Raw genomic sequence first — 13,899 nt, 5'->3', positions numbered from 1 at the left:
TGGACTCAGCAGTTTGTGATTCTGCTGAGATTTCAGATTTCTTACCAAATAGGAAAATTACCATGGCCTTGATCATCGATAGACTCTCGCCCCCATAAGTATTAACTTGTAGATAAGAAAGCAGTAAGCATAGCACTTAGGTTTTATAACTTGGCTGCTCTACCCTCTGTTTCTGGAAGTAATTTCATGTGACATCATACCAAAGTAGGGAGGGGTAGAGGGTGGAAGGAAACATAGGAAATCAAACCACACTTTTTCATTTTAGCAGTGAGGCATATCTTTGTCCACATTGATAGAAAGAACTACGTACAGGCCAAGGAAATAATTTCAGTAAGAATTGTGTTCTAGCTAGGTCTATAGAATCAGGTAACTCCAACTACGTGATCCTCCATAAAAGCGCCTTTTCTCAGGCCTGAAGAATGCTATAATGTCTGAGAAGAATAATTTCAAATAATGTGAGTCCAACCTCCAAAATAGGTTTGGGGATCAACACATATTAGGTGTTTGTATTTGCGCGTGTGTGTTTATCTCCATAAGCAAACTTCCTTGTAGAAAGACACCAGATACTTCCCTCTTAGATGGCTTCCCCGTCCATCGAGACTGACCAAATAAAGCAGCCCTAATACAGGCTTATCTAGTCATTGAAAGGGAAACATCCTCCTTCTTCATTAGATTGAATTACAGGAAAGAGTGTTCTGAAATACAGATTTAAAATTACCTTCATTGGGTATGCTTACTGTCAACAAATTCCGCCTTTCAGGCCTCTCTTCTCACAGCAGCCTTGTCTTGGGCGGGGGGGGGGGGGGGTAAAAATGGAATCAAGGAAAGGAGTTTTGTTTGTTTTGTTTTTGGGGTTTTTTTGTTTGTTTTGGTTTGGTTTGGTTTTTGGTGTTTTTGGTTTTTGTTTGCCTGTGCTTGTTTTGGGCCTTTTAATGATCTTTCCTTGCTCCTTAGAATATTCTCCTCTCCTCCCTACTTCACCTTCAGTCCTGCTCAGGGGCTGGTTTCCTTTTCCCAAAGGATAGGGTTCACGTGTGATACTTTTTAAAAGGTTCTGATTATTGTCTAATTTCTGCCTGAGGCTGTGAGGTATTTTCACTTGAACTGAGGTCTCTGGAATATAGTTGCAAATACATGCTTGCTCCTTGCTTACCAGGCAGTACTGTTAAGCACTACTCAAATTAATTCATTTAATCCTCAAAAGGCTCTTGTCCGTAGGTACGGTTATAGTCTCCATTTTACAGGCGAGGAGGACGAGGCAGAGACAGACTAAACAAATTGCATGAGGTTTCTAAGTGGCTCCGGTGGCACAAGGATTTGAATCTAGGCATTCTGACACCAGAGTCCATGCTCCTAACCGCATCACTGCACTGCCTCTCTAAAAGTAAGACTCCTGTAAAACTTAAAGGCACACGTGTCTCTGGAAGGCTGGAATATGGCACTGTGGCGTGTTGACGAAGAGAAATGTTTGATCTTGGCATACCTGAACTAATATTCTGTATATAAATGTCTACTTACTTAGTACCAGTGTGGTTTTTCTCCATGCTTTTTTTTTTTTCCCTAACCTTTTGATTTCTCCTCTCTCCCCCCACCCCCGTTCTAGGCTTGCTCTCACGTCTGATGTGGCCTCTGTTTCATGTCACATCTAAAACTTCTCTGTACCTCAGACTTAAAAAGGTAAGTATGTCTCTGCTAAGCCCTCGGACTTCTGCCCAGTCTGCTCTCCCGTGGTCAGTCGTGAGTCTGTATTCTCGTTCTTTCCTATGGTAGAGCACACACCAAAGCCTTCTGCTTTTTCCACAGTAGAGGGGGTTATGTTCCCGAAAATGCTTGCTCTCAGAGAATTTACACTTGAGGAACTTGAGGCTTTGAGGGAAAAATAAGGTTGAGGGATATGAAAACCTATTTTTCACTGTTTAGAAAAAAATCAGGAGAATATGCTAAGAACTATCGTTGATACTCATATTAATTTAGAAATAAGGGATGTTATACAATTGCTTTTTATTTATCATGACTTGCTCACTAGAAATTTGTGATCTCCCTCTCTCACATTTTCAAAAGATGTTTTAAAATTATCTTAAAAATGGACAAATACATACGGGGGGGAGAATTTGGTGTGTTAGCCTTCATGTAGAATCATACTTAATCTGTTGCCTTTATTACAATTCAGTTTCTAAATCATGCTCTTAAAACCATAATATGAGGTGATTCTCCATTTGCATCTATTCTGTCCGGATTCCCTAAGTTATGAAATAAGTGTGCTTCTAAATCCAGTGTTTATTTGAGAGAACTTATGGTTGGCAGGATCCTCAGTATTTATCAGGCGTTTTTATTTCTTATCATTCCCCATCATACATATGGAGATTATAATTTGTTCTAACCACCTATTTCAAAATAGCAACCTCTAATTGCAGCCTTAAATTTCATATCCAACATTTTGATGGTTTTTCCCTGTAACATGTATTAATTTTCTGTGTGAGCCCATTGCCTTCCCCCCGCTAACGCTACCCACCCACTGTTTTGTAGCTTCGGTGCTAACAGTGTTGTTTAACCATAATTCTTGGCCTCTGTCCACACTTTTTGTGTGTTTTTTTTTGTTTTTTTTTTTTTGCAAAATGTCCTTGACTGTAATATGCCATATTTTTTTTATTCCAGTGTTCTTTGTAAGTTTCCTTACATTACATCTTACACTTTTTTTTTCCTTAAACCCCTCACTAGATAAGTCACTTTCCAATTTATTTTGCTCTTGGGGCTAACTTCTAGAAGGTTATCCACAGCTGCCTGAGGTGGAAGGCCAGAGTGAAGAGAATGTTAGGTGTGTGTGTGTGTGTGTGTGTGTGTGTGTGTGTGTGTGTTTAAATTCCTGTTCTCCAAATGATTCTTACTGAAACCAGTCCACTTCCCCACCAACACATTCAAAAAGAACAATTTAGCAAAATCCAAAAATGCCAGAATCACTTCTGTATATCCTTAAGTGACTTTATAGTACCTGTACAACCAATTCATGCCAATTATAATTGTTTTCTCTAGTTAAACATATTACCATTTAAAGCACAGCAATAATATCACACTGCTTAAGAATTTAGGAATCTTTCAAAAGTACACAAAATCTACACAAAACTTTGTAGCGTGCAGGAAATAATAGAAATTTATTTTATAAGCACATGTTAGGAAATGAAATCATGTCATGATGGTCCAAATTAAGGAAAGGTTATGGAAGTGAATCAGTAATTTTTATTCTGTCACGTATATTGCATTCTGAAACAAGTTACTAATGTTTCCTAATTGTGAATTTACCTAGTGTGTAAAGTCCTTCTTGAAACTTACAACAGGCCACCCATCTCTTTTGCACATACACTTTAGACTCTGTATGAGTCTCTGTGCTTCTGTAGGTACATACATAATGTGTGATCTTGTAACAGCTCTGGAAAGTACATAGATGTCGCCAAAAAGGGAAGTTAGGGAACTTGTGTAAGATTCCATACCTGGCAGGTAGCAGAGCCAGTCATCACCTTGTCTTTGCGTTATACCACACCATTTTTCTAGGTTGTATCTAGATGAATACCATCATTTAATTGACTCTTTTTTTTTTTTTTTTTTTTAACTAACTGTAGGAACACATCCTCGTGTTAAGTAGAGTATGCTGCTGACACAGTAGAATAAGGGAGGAGTGGTTAAAATACATTATTGTACCACTTTTAGGTAAGAAAAGTTATCTAAGAATTATTAAAATTTCTTTGTTTTCTGACTCCTTGGACAAACAAAAGGTTAAAATTAAGGCAGTTCAGAGATGAAGGGAGTTGGGGGGTGGTCATAATATAGGATAGTATTAAATATAAAAATAGTAAATAAAGCACAGTTTATCAGTGTGTTTAAAATAGCTCTAGGAGTTACGCATGTTTATACTTTAACAAAGTGTACTTTATTGGGGGAATAATTTAATTGGTCTGTTATGTGGCATTTACCAAGGTAATTTTTTCCTTTTTGTTTGAACACAGGAATTAAAAGTGATTCATAAAACAGACACACACACACACACACACACACACACACACACACAATCAACATGTAAATTAGAGCCACATTAAGATGATCATCATTTTATGTTGTTTCCCTAAAATGGTTCTCATTTGCCCTGTATGTTCAACTCAGAGTGCTGTGACGGTGTTGTTAGTTCTGATTCACGGAAGACTTAGAAGTCCCTGTGAACGGCTTTATAGAGCAACTTCAGTGTGCAGTTATTGCATTTATTCTTTCTGTGCACATTTTTTGGGTTTTGGGTTTCTTTTCTTCCAAGGGAATTACTATTATATTGATTTTAGTGTATATGATGGTTAAATCCAGGAGCATAATCTGTACATCTGTCTGAGGTCTCTTTGGAGAACATAAGCCCGAGCATACTGCTTTCCTGATTAAAAACTCTCAGTGGTTCTGATTAGTCAGGACTCTTGGTTTTAACTGACGGAAACTAATGGGACCTTTGAAGAATTCCAAATAGCCAAGTGATGTCGTGTATTTGCGTGCTAGAAGAATCACTCTAGCAGCAGCATTGTGATTAGAATGAAGGGGGCCACTCCAAAAACAAGATAGGAGCCCGAATGGACCTAGATCTCTAGCACGCAGAAATGTCCCTTTGCACTGACCTAGCTGCTCAAGCTCTTTACTCACCAGACTGGTAGCGAGTTTAAGGGAGCCACATGAAAGTTGAGTTTGGGCCCATAAAATGGGCTAGTCCTCCATTCTCCAGCATATCTCCCCACCTTCCTCCTACCAGGTTTTCAGGCACCACAGTTTGGAGAGCAGTCTTCTGCATGTGGTTGCCCACACTGGGTGATGGGGGTTGGGGATAGGCCATGTGAATGTTCATGAACTGCTTGTTATTCTCTTCCCTTCTGGGCCTCACCTATCTGGTGTGAGAAGGGAAGCAGTTGTCAGCAGAGGCCAGAGTGGCCCCATGCTGTGGTTGCTTTGCTTTTCCAACCCTCTGCCTGCTGGCTCAACATACCTAGCTTCCATGTTTCCTGTGAGTTCTCTTCTTAGGTACAATTTAATATGAAATATTCCCCTTCCTTATAACCAAAGCCAGGAGGGGGCACTGTCTTGGCACACTATGCTTCTATGACAGAGCACTTGCTCCCTAGGCAACTCCCCCTCTCCCAGTTCCGTCTTCCCCACTGTCTGTGCCCCACATTCTGGGCAGACTCAGTGGGCATCTGGGTGGCAGGAATATGGGGCTCCCTGGTTGCTGATTCTTGTTTATCTGAAGTTCTTCCAGCCAGGGCTCTCTGTTCTAAAAACTCTGATCTCTGCAGGATGGATGCTATATCTTGGCTTATCTAGAATCCTCTCCAGTTTTCATCAGGGCTTTCGGAAACCTCTTCTGAAGGTCTCAGATATTCAGCCACAGAACTGAAATGGATGGAATGTGCTTTGAGAATGTGTGACTGGTTTCAGAGTCTGAACCCCTCTTAAACGTTTCACTTGGTGTCACAGTACCCCAACATGTTTGAATCAGCAAATTTGTTACGTTAAGAACTTCTAGCCTCTCCCCCGGGGTAGGAATCTCCTCTCCCGAAAACTCCTCAGTTTGCCACACAGTCTCATTTCCATCCTATGGAAATCAGCCCTCCTTCTCCTGTCCCACTTGCTGACCTGGGTGGGAGGCATGGCCAGGCTTGGGAAGCAGGGATGTCCTGTGCTTTGAGACCAACAGGACTGGGCTGTCTCTTTCCTCTTCCTGGTTGACATTTTTACTTCCTTTGGTTTTTAAGCAATTCAGAGTTTAAGATAAAGGCCTTAAAGACAACTTTCTCTGCCTCTCCCTTTCTAGGTATTTGCATAGGAATCAGAGGAGTTAATCTTGTGAGTAAACTCTCAACATCTGCACAGTTTCCTTCCTTCCTTCTTTCTCTATCCGCCCCAGGATTCTAAAGCACAGGACTGCCCCCAGGTCACCAGTGCCTTTGCAGAGACCACACTCCTGTCTGCAACAGGGGGTGGCCTTTTTTTAAAAAAACATTCTGGCTCCAGTTTTAGCAATTGAGGCTAGTCGATAGCACAGATACGTATGAGTCTAAGGTTCTTGGCGCCTTATGCAGGCACCCCGCGAGTCTGAATCTCCCTGCACAACTTCAAGTATGCAGGAAGTCTTCCTTTTTTTTTTTTTTTAATTCCCTGTAACTAATTCAGACTCCAGCCCCCATTCTGCTAACCTACAGGGAAATTTCATCTCAGTCATTTTTAGGTGTCTCTCCTTCCCCCATGGGGTGTGTTCTAGAACCCAGAGATTACCATGGCACCTGGTAGGTGAGGGACTGGCCTCTGACCTTTTGTGTATCTGCCTCAGGACTGAGTAGAGGCTGGAAACCGTGCCACGGGTCTGGTCTCCCAGAGCACATCCCACACTCTTAAGGGCTCTGCTCACCGCCCTGGGGAACAGAGCTGCGCAAGGGACGCCTGGCTGGTGCTGACAGATATCCTTCTCTTTTACAGGCCCCGGGGTGGGGGGTGGAGGGTGGAGGGAGAGGGTCTTTTTCTCACCCTTGTATGTGCCCTCTGCTTCTCCAGTCTCAGGAGTCAGGCAGAATCTCCTCATTGGGTTTAGATGTTAACAAAGAGAAACTGCCTGTGCCGTCATCTGGGCTAAAATACAAGGAATTACAGAGCCTGCCACCTGTTTTAAATGAGCTAGAAAGAAAAGCTGTTGGGAGGACAAACAAAGCGAAATTCCAGAGTTGTCCTGCCGTGCTGATTTGGAGGCTGTAATGAAGGCAAAACATCGCCCAAACAGTGGTAACTATGGAAATTAAGAGAAGGAAACAGATTGAGAGACAGTAAGCTTGCAGAATCTGTATAGCTTAGTCAGTGAGAAAAATCTAGTATGACTCCAGAGTTTCTGACTTCAGAGAGACCAGGAAGTAACACAGTAAAGAGACTGACCTGTTGATAATGTGGACTCTCACACCACACACTCTGGATGCAGGTCTCAGCTCCACTGCCTGCTGGTCACGTGAGCATGAGCAAATGAGTGCAACTTTTAAGCCTCAGTTTCCCCATAAGTAAAATGGGGCTAATACTGCATACTCATATGCTTGTGAGCATGACTAAAGTGGCCATGACCTGAGCATCCAGTAAATGTTAGCTATTATTTTGTGGTGGTGCCAGTAGCTAAAATCTGTAATACTAGAGGAGGAGTCCCTGCTTTAGGGCAGGTGACCCTCAGGGCTGTGAGATAGCCAGGCTGAGAGGTGGCAGATGGATTCATCTGGACTTGGAAAGAAAGCTCAGGATTGAAGACAGATTTGGGAGACCTTTGCCTCCAAGGAGTAGTTGACACGTTGGGGTATGAATGTGGTCCCCCAGAAATGGTGCAAGAAGGTAGAGGGGCGGATGTCAGGCCCACAAATGTATTCAGACATCGCCCCCCTATGTCATCTTTAAACTGACTTCATTGTTTTGAGATGAACATGAATATCCCGTTTAGGGTCTTTGCTTCAGAGGTATAATCTTATTGTTTGCTCGGTGAAATACAAGTTAGTTTTCTGTAATCTCCCATATTGGGTGGGCTCCTTTCTATCTGGAATTACAGTGTTCAGAAAAACACACACGGACACACCTTTTTTGAAAAGCTTTTCAAAAACAAACCTTGCAATCTTCAATCTAGAGGAGGCTTTCACTGAAAACTAAGACAATTCCCAGTGTTTGGGGCTTTCCCAATTCTTTCCCACTCAAATCATTAGAAATAAAAAAGTCAGTTTGAAGAATTGACTTATGAAAAATCAGGAGTAGCCGGAAGTGAATGAGCTGAAAGTGGAGGAAAATCCCTTTGTTTCATGGGGGTTTCAGTGCAGGCTCAGCAGGCAGCTAAACCAGGACATTCATAGAGAAAAGGGCATGTTCTTAAATGCTGTCAGAGGCAAACGCCTAGGAAGACCTACCGTGCCAGCAAAAAGTTATTCTACAAATCATATGTTCTATATTCAGGAAATTTTACTTTTTGTCATCGAAACATCTGAGTAAGCAGATGTAAACAGATCATTTTCCAAAAAAACATTTTCCCTTTTATTTAAAACAATGATCTGTTTACTGTGTGCCAATTTCATTCCTAGAAAACTGTGACTTTCCTTGTTACTTTGGAGCCCAGAAACATGTATATTTAGGAGTGTTTTTACCATATACTTTAAATATATATTTACATATTATATATTAAAAGATTATATATACATGTGTATATATACGTATACACACACACACACACACACATATATATATATATATACACATATATACATATATGAATGATTAAAGCCCTTTTGTCAGATTTGAAATCTAAGTTCTGACCTGAAAAGCAGTCTGCAAGGAGCATCCTGTCAAACATAGATGTGTTATTTTTCCTGTCTCTTCTCTGCTTTATTAAACTGTCACACACCGCGCACGATTTTTCCCCAGGGCCACGCATGCTTTCGGGTTCTCTGTTGCATTGTTAACTATTTAAGCGTTTGGCTGGTGCCGAGATGGCAGGTGGGAGAGGCAGAGGAACTTGGCCTCCTCCCCGCCAGAGTTCTCCTCTTTCACTAGTGCTGCTTACATTGAACAGCTTAAGAATAAGCTCCTGTGTGAGCCCTCGGAGGCCGAGGAGTATTGTTGGATTCAGAAAGGAATCGCTTTCTTTTAGTGATCATTTGAATATTTCGACAATGAAGCTAAGCCACTCCACTGCCTGGTTTGCGTACCTCGTGTCATGTGCGCCCTTCCTTGGGAAGAAGAGAGCCCTCGCCTCTCTGAATTTGTAAATTGGTATTGTCCGTTGGTGAGATGAGTAGAAGCAAAGGAAGAATCCTCCAGAAGAACTTTACTCTCTTGCTCAGTGTTTTTTTAAAGCTCTTTAAAAAAATAAATAAATAAAAATAATACAGGCCTTTGTAGACCACCCAATTAAATCACCATGATAAATGGTGGGTATTTTGAGAAGAGAGATGGGCCATGAGATGATGTGTTGAAGTGTGTATACATGCAAAGTGAGGAATACATTTAAAACAAATTCTCTGGATGATTCAAAGATCCTACTCACCTCTGGTTTTTTCCTGAATTGTGATGGGTTATTTTTCAAATTTGGTTGTCTAAAAATGATCTTCAGGGGCGCCTGGGTGGCTCAGTTGGTTAAGCGTCCGACTTCAGCTCAGGTCACGATCTCACGGTCCGTGAGTTCGAGCCCCGCGTCGGGCTCTGGGCTGATGATGGCCCAGAGCCTGGAGCCTGCTTCCGATTCTGTGTCTCCCTCTCTCTCTGACCCTCCCCCGTTCATGCTCTGCCTCTCTCTGTCTCAAAAATAAATAAACGTTAAAAAAATATTAAAATAAATAAATAAATAAATAAAATAAAAAAATAAAAATGATCTTCATTTTTCCATTTTTAACTTAAAAGGAATGCTCTCCTACAAAATAAACAGACATAGCTTTTTTTTTTTTAATCAAATTAAGAGAACAGGCGACCAAGTGCATAAATCACATAGGTAGGATATAATTGGCTTTGTTTCATAGTAAGCTTACCTTTGTGCTGGTTAAGAAAATCCTAAAAACCTTTACCCCTATGAGAATTGACTGGTTGGAATAGTCCTAAATTGGAAGAAGCCAAGTTTTGTAATTAATTGGTGAATAGAGATACTGGTTTCCGAATGCTCACCAGCGATCAGTGGTAACAAAGCTGGCCATGGACTTGGCTCTGGAGAACTTGGTGAAAACGTGAATGCCCAGTGCCAAAGTGATGTTACGGCATTCTGTGCTGCTTTGTGCTGTGGCCTCGGAATCTGTATTTTTAAAAGATGTCTCTGGCAATTCTAATGCATAGCCAGGTTTGGTAACCACTGAATTGTGTATTCAATTTGGAGACCTCAGCCTTTTCACCATCTGATGAATCTATATGTTTATTTGAAGCTTTTGAAAATGAATGCCTGCTGGTTATTGCTTTTTTCAGTTCACAATTTGTTTCCGGTTCTGTTATTGCATAGATTTGCATACCTGTTTTATAGTATTCTAATACTGTTGCTTTAAAAAAAATACCATTTCCTCTCTGTGCTCTTTTGAATATTTGATGTAAACAATTTCATGTTTTGTTTTGTTATTTTCCCTACTTGCAGAAAGTAGGGGAAAACTCCAGGGTTTTTCTAACCCAATTGTAATATAAATACTTAAAGATCTTGGTCAAGGTAATATAAGGTTGAAAATCCTTTAAGTTACAGCATTATGAACTTCATCATACCTTTAAAATATATCAGATGAGCTAAATGTTTAAGACTTTGGCCAGATGGTCGATCTGAGGCATTTAAAAGTTAATGGTTGTGTGTCTGTTGAAGTATCCTACTACAGGATTTTAACACTTAAAATTGATCTGTCAATGAAAATGCGTGAAAGGGCAGTCAGAAATCTCTGTCAGTCATCAATTGTGTGTATGTGTTCTTGAAGTCAGGCTCAAGCTGCAACATGATGGGGGGAAATGTTTTCCTAGCTTCATTCACTGAAGGTGTGCAAGATCTCTTCTTACAGGTTTGAGTCGTCAGACAAACTTCCGAGGGGACTCCATGACCACCTGGAAGCTGGTGTTTCCTGTCACCGAGTAGGTATGCAAACAATGAAAGCTTCTTCAAATTATTTCTGCCTGGGCATGTTTATTAACAATTACTTGGAAACACATAGTAAAATCAGTCAAGGAGATTCAAGGTACTTCAAAAAGCTTCTAGGATAGAGGTGCCTGGGTTGGTTAAGCATTTGATTCTTGATTTCGACTCAGGTCATGATCTCATGGTTCATGGGATTGAGCACAACGTGAGGCTCTGTGCTGACAGCATGGAGCCTGCTTGGGATTCTCTCTCTCTCTCTCTCTCTCTCTCTTTCAAAAACAAACATTTTTTGTTTTTAAACTTTCTGGTAGGGAATAAATACATTTCTGCCTCAAACTGCCAAATACCTTAGAACAGAATTCTTCTAACCTTTTGTTTTTTGAGGAGCATTAGTATGCTGTACAATTCAGGGAATCAGATGATGCAGTCAGCAACTTTTCATATCCTCTACTGTCCACCATCCCACGGACTGTGGTAATACATACAAATCTGTGGAGTTTTCTGTGGGGCGCCTTGTCAGCTCAAAAGTTTTAAAGGTACCTTGCCCTAACTTGTGTACCTGAGAAAAGTCCTCTTTGTGGAACATGTTAACTGATTAGCTTGAGGACGATGCTGGTCACATACCAGTGGCACCAGGGGATCCAGTCACAGATTCCAAGGCTTTACTTGGAAACGCTGTAGTAAAATGCTGAAGTCCGCTGCTTATGCAGGCAGTGTAACTAGGAAGGATGGCGAGGTATGAGTAGGAAGAACACTCAGCTTAGCTCAGACCATCTGGGTTTGACCTCTGGTCATCCTCGTCATTATTGTCAATAATGGTATTGAGGGAAACTAACACTTCTGGGACACTCACTCTGTGCTAGGCACTCTGCTTAGTACAGAACATTACTTGCAGTATCTTGTCAGGGCCTATGGACAAACAGTGTAAGTCTCTAAACCTCAGTTTCTTCATCTATTGGATGGGTATAAAGGTGCCCTTCTATCTAGCAGGGCTGACAGAGGGCTTTATGAGTTTGACCTAGAATATCGTTCTGCTAGGTAGTATTTTGGTTCCCTTTGAAATATAATCTGACTGAATGCTATTTTGACTTATTGGCCAAGACATTGAAATTCATCCCAACGTGGCCAATATATCTACTAGGAACTGAGCAAGGCACTAACAGTTCCAGCAAGGGTGGGGAGGGGGACTCTTGCCATTGTGTCTTCTGTATACCGTGTGATTAACGTCGGAGGGCTGGGTTGGAAGTTGGGTGTGATGACCAGGAAGACCCTGGAATGTGTGGGCTCTGTGTCGGTGGTGAGTCTGTGAGCTGAAGAAGGTAGGGGGTGGCTGCCACACCAGGCAGTGCCTGTCTCAGGCTGAACTGGACAAGCCCGAACAGGACGGCCAGTACAGTCGCTAGGCAAGGGGAAAAGGAGGAACAACTTGGGACATCGCTACAGGCTACTGGGAAGGAGCAGCAAGCATGCGGCCGGGGAAATTGGGCTTATTGTGAGCAAGGTGCCTGGCCTCCAGGGGCCGGGAGCACAGAACCGCACACTGAAGCCCCTGGGATGGGCTGTGGGCTGGACCACACATGTGGATTACGAGGACAGCTACTTAGAGAGTTCACATTCCTCCCCATTGAACTGGGTATGATTGTAATGGTTTGTTAAACAAACAAAGGACCTAAAGCTGTGAATGGGGGGAGAGAAAAGACTTAAGGTGAAAAGGAGAGGCGGCCCTGCTTGCCAGTGTTCCTCTCTTCTGAAGCTTTCGCCCCCATTTCCCCCGACATTCCTTTCTCCCTTTCAGAGAGGCCAGTGCAAGAACTGGGACAAGTTGCCTTGTCTGTCCAGAGCCCGCGCCTTTTAAAATGGAAACCCGATGAAATGTGTATCATCTTAAAAAGAAAAAAGTCAACAACTGGAATCATTTTAAAGGGCCAGTGATACATTTTTTTACATTTCAAATTAAGTATTTCTGGATGAACAGTTTGCTCTGCATTGTTTGGATCTTTTGGATGTGATATGGAAAGGCAAAGAGAAAATTCTCACTCTGGCATTGTGGGGTCATTCTGTCTGATAAATATAGGGCATGTGTCCTCACAGGTGAGCAGACACCCTTCTAGAAGAAGGAGGAGTGAGCTCCAGAAGAGGTGTGGCAATTTTACCTTTTTCCCTTAAGTAAGAAGACAGGTCATAGTAAAGTGAGTTCTGGATGCTCATTTGTTGAAAAAGCTTAGGGGGAAAAAGACTGTATGCTGTCATTTGTCAACTGCATTGTAAGCAGGGTGCTTTACATTCGTGTCCATTTGGGTAATCACATTTGGTCCCAGGCTCATTGTGTGTAAAAAGAGCCAGGTAGAATTTCCGAGTAGTACTTTTAACTCTGCCGTTCCCCCAGGGTAAGGGAGTTGCCCCTGGTGGAGAGGAATAAGTGAGTACTTGTGAGGCTTTTCCTGTGTGAAGGAATCCGCTGATGGAAACGTCCCCACTTTCACCGGCCCCCAGCTCCCTCTAGGACAGCCCCTGTTGTTCCTCTGCCTGCTGCTCAGGGCACTGCCTCCTCCCTTTATCCTCACACCTGCCTTCCTGCCGGGACTTCGGGCCAGGCTGCCCCTGTGCTGCTGCAGGCCTCTGCTTAGTGTTCTTCCCTCTGTCTAAAAGCCACCTCGCCCTCCTCATGTGCTCCTAGGTTCGCCTGACTGGCCAGTATCAAAATTTAGCAAGTACAGACTTTCAGAAAGAATGAACTGAAGCCATGTCTAAGTCTGCCACCCAGAGATACTTTGCTGACACGTAGGTACCTGTTTGCAGGCCTTTTTCTGTTTATTTAGAGATAGTGCTGTTTCAGGATCAAATAGTCCACCTAAGTCATGAGCATCTTTTCCAGACCTCCTGTAGCTTTTATGTTGCCCTCAAGAGATTTTTAACTCATGGATCTGGCTTCCCGTCATCAGTGTGACTAGTATGCTTTTCTTCTTTCTTTTCTCAGTGTAAGCCTTTACCCTCACACACTTCCTGGGAAGGGACCAGGCTTTTCTTTTCCCTAGAATGGTAACCGTATTAGGACAATAGGCCCTGCTGCTAATTAGGTAAGTTTTGGTTCCTCTGCGCCCTCCTCTTAGAGACCCAGGAAAAGAGATCACTGGCTGTCAGCTGTAGAAGCATACCCTAAAAGGGCCTAGCAGCCTGGCGCAAAGGGTGTGTTGGGAGGGAGGAGGGAGATCTATTTTCAGCTGTCAAAAAAGAATAGTCCCCACCGCTGACTTTAATGACTAGAAAATCTTCTCCTAATCCCA

At 42.3% G+C, this 13,899-nt stretch overlaps 1 protein-coding gene across 14 annotated transcripts in view; it reads left to right on the top strand.

Moving 5' to 3' along the window:
* Nucleotides 1-13,899, top strand: part of PLAGL1 (PLAG1 like zinc finger 1) — a 111,762-nt gene that overhangs the window by 80,034 nt on the left and 17,829 nt on the right. For 6 of the 14 annotated variants that reach the window (XM_058735531.1, XM_058735533.1, XM_058735523.1 and 3 more), the window contains 2 exons: nucleotides 1,604-1,677; nucleotides 10,542-10,615. The gene's annotated coding sequence lies outside the window, so the exon portion shown is untranslated. Of the gene's footprint in view, nucleotides 1-1,603; nucleotides 1,678-3,614; nucleotides 3,703-5,830; nucleotides 5,863-9,407; nucleotides 10,616-13,899 lie in introns of those variants that run through there. The other 8 variants (XM_058735534.1, XM_058735525.1, XM_058735530.1 and 5 more) reach the window with 7 other exon arrangements.

This window comes from Neofelis nebulosa, chromosome 6, assembly GCF_028018385.1.
Source record: "Neofelis nebulosa isolate mNeoNeb1 chromosome 6, mNeoNeb1.pri, whole genome shotgun sequence".
Lineage (NCBI taxonomy): Eukaryota > Metazoa > Chordata > Mammalia > Carnivora > Felidae > Neofelis > Neofelis nebulosa.
Note: the sequence above shows the minus strand (reverse complement) of the source record. Positions and strands in the feature narration are given on the sequence as shown.